The sequence below is a fragment of the Onychomys torridus genome, chromosome 1 (genome assembly GCF_903995425.1).
Source record: "Onychomys torridus chromosome 1, mOncTor1.1, whole genome shotgun sequence".
Taxonomy (NCBI): domain Eukaryota; kingdom Metazoa; phylum Chordata; class Mammalia; order Rodentia; family Cricetidae; genus Onychomys; species Onychomys torridus.
In genome coordinates, this window is record NC_050443.1 from 83,743,929 (window position 1) to 83,747,134 (window position 3,206).

The window sequence follows — 3,206 nt, forward strand, 5'->3', positions numbered from 1 at the left end:
TCAAACTTCCTTACAAAAAAATATCACCACACAATCTCGAATCTGCTTGGTTCTCACCCCATAAACAAGAGGGTTAAGAGCAGGGGGTATGATAACACAAAAGTTAGCAAGGAGGATGTGGATACCGTGGAATATTGTGTCCAAATATGTGAGTCAAAAATGAGAAAAAGGCTGGAGTGAAGAAAGCCAAGATCACACACACATGGGAACCACAGGTATAAAGAGCTTTGAGCCTGTCTTCCGAGGATAGGAGTTTGAATACAGCATGAAGAATTTCCACATATGAAATAGCAATCAAAATAACATCCAAAAGTATCATAGAAATGAGTATCAACCCAAATAATACATTGACCTTTATGCTGACACATGCCAGCTGAGCAATGCCCATGTGCTCACAGTATTTGTGGGGTATGATATTGTGTCCACAGAATGAAAGCCTTAGAGGGGGAAATATAAGTGGAAAAACTAAAATGAAAATTTTGAACAGTCCAACTCCAGCAATAACACAGATTGTTCTGTTGGTGAGGATTGTGTTGTATTGGAGAGGGATACAAATGGCAACATAGAGATCAAAAGCCATGGCTACAAGCATAAATTTTTCTATGCTGTAAACAGATGTATGAAAAACATTTGAGCTAAACAATCCCTAAAGGCAATTTTGTGGAAGCCAAACCAGAATATGCCAAGTGCTTAAGGGATGGTTGCCGTAGACAGGCCCAAGTCAGAGCCAGCATGGCCAATAAGTAGAACATAGGCTGGTAAAGGTTGTGTTCAAGCTGGATCACAAAGAGAATGATGACATTTCCTAGGAGAGCAACAAGATAGACTGTACCAAATGGCAAACCAAGCCAGAAGTGTAACCGTTCCAGTCCGGGGATTCCCAAGAGCAGGAAGGATGAAGGGTGACTCCATGAGCTGTTGCCTAGTGACATGCTGTCAGGAGCCTCTGATGGGCAGACTCATTTGAAGAATGAATCTATATAGGAGTTGACAACACATCATCAGCACTACTAATAAAGAAGAACAAAAGTATGTAATTAGTGTACCTTCTCATGAAATGCAGAAATGTTTTCCTTCATATTTCCTCTCTTTCTCTTTTCATTGGTGTATATGACAGATGAAGGTGAATATTTCTTAATGAATGAATGTTTATACTCTGCTCTAGATAGCCAAAATTAAGTTTTGTCTTCATATAAATCAGGTCTAGTGAGGAGATGAACCTAGTGAGGTCACACAGACTTCTATATGGGCTATAGCATTTTGAAATATATATTTATAAATTGCAGAGAAATGTATCTGACTGATAAATGACTACAAGCTCAGGTCCCAGGTAATATTGTAGCTTTCAAAATATCCTTCAAATGCCATTTATTTAACTAGAAATAGGAGTAAAAATATGACATGGCCCTCTTCCAGTTGTGATCAATGGACCTCTTTTCTACTCCTCAACTTGCCTGCAAATAACTATAATAGGGGTACAATGCTAACCCAAACAATACAGGCTACTACATTAACAGGCTGGCATCATGTTTGGGTTAGCTCTTTTTGAGTTGCTGTTTACAGGTTATTGCCACTGTTTTTAGTTACCCTCTAGAACATGATGGCAAGATCCTATTGCTGAAGACATTATACATTTAAGTCATATGACATGAAGAAATTAAGCTGGTACTGACTTCGAAACTTCATCCCTCCTAGATAGTTTTCATAATACTGGGAAGTGCTATGCACACTACAATCTTTGAACTACAACAACAGTTGGTCTGGCATTAAATGCTCACTGGTGCAATAATAGCATGAATGTCATGGAAGTAACCAACCATTCTCTCATTGGATTTAAAGCCTGCTCCAGAAGCTGAAAGATGACTCAGCGATTAAGAGTGCATGCTTTTCTTCCAGAGGACCCAAGTTAGTTTCCCACCACCCAACCAAGGCAGCCCTTAGCCACCTATAACTCGGGGTTCAGGGGATTCCAAAACCCTTGGCCTCCAAAGGCACTTCCATTCACATACACACACAAATAATATAATAATAATAATAATAAATAATAATAATAATATCCACTTTACAATATGGAACTCATGCTTGGTGCTAATAAATGACTCCAAAACCCATGGCTGACCAAGAGAAGAACGTAATACTAAATGAACATAGAAATAAAGTACCTCCTAAGTTCTTATCTTTATATCAATACATTGGTTTTTCTTTTTTTAAACAGTAGAAGGTGGTTAGTACATAGACTCACAAATAGTTAATATTCAGAGAAGAAGAGATTATAGGGTACTCAACTCTAAATAGGACATCCATATTATACCCATTTCCCCCTCCTAAGGCTCAAGGATTTTTGCAGAGGAAGTGACAGGGAGACTATAAGAGTCAGAGATGGTGGACAGCTGCAGGAAAACAGGGTTTTCCAGGCATGACAGCATCATTATACACATGAAGTCACTAAGACTGTGACTGCTTGTACAAGACCTGTGTAAGATCAAACCAATCAAAATCCCACTGTGGACAGAGGATGAGCACATGAAGTCCCACCCCTAGATGAGGAGCTATTGGCAAGTGATGACTGCTAGGGAAGGGAGAGTCAGTTTTTTTCAAGTCCATGGCCCCTGAAAAGCAATCCACACTTTAGTAGATGCTCCCGCACCCATGAATATACAGCCAGCACTAAGGAAGCTTAAAACCAAAGCACATGAAATTGGGATGGAAAATTGGGGAGCATAGAGAAGGAGTCAAATGGGAGGGAAATGAGGTTGTGTTTGAATAAAATGCGTTATATATGCATGTACAAAATTCTGAGTTTTTTAAAAAAAAATCTTAACTCTTTGGCCTTTTCTATGCTTGTGTTGTTACTTTTCATTTTGGCATCAATGATGAAGATCTCTCTTTTGGTCTTTGGAACAAGAACCTTCCCTTATGAGGACATGATTCCTTGAAACTCAGTGCAAATAACTGATCTTTGATATGAAATTAATCACTTTTTGAGAGACTAACACAGCCTTAAGGCACTGACTCTTGGACTTTCATTTGTGTCCTTTGTTTCTCAAAGCAATATTATGTGCTTATTTCTTTTTAAAATAATTCATACTATATCAAACTTGATTCCCATGTGAGAAATAGTAGATAATATTGCTATTGCTACCATCTCATTACCATTAGAATTTAACAATTGTTAAAATAATGATCCTATAAATTGAGGTTTAAGA

At 38.1% G+C, this 3,206-nt stretch overlaps 1 pseudogene; it reads right to left on the bottom strand.

Annotated features, from left to right (window-relative positions):
* Positions 1–932, bottom strand: LOC118571398 (annotated as a pseudogene).
* Positions 933–3,206: the final 2,274 nt, after the last annotated feature.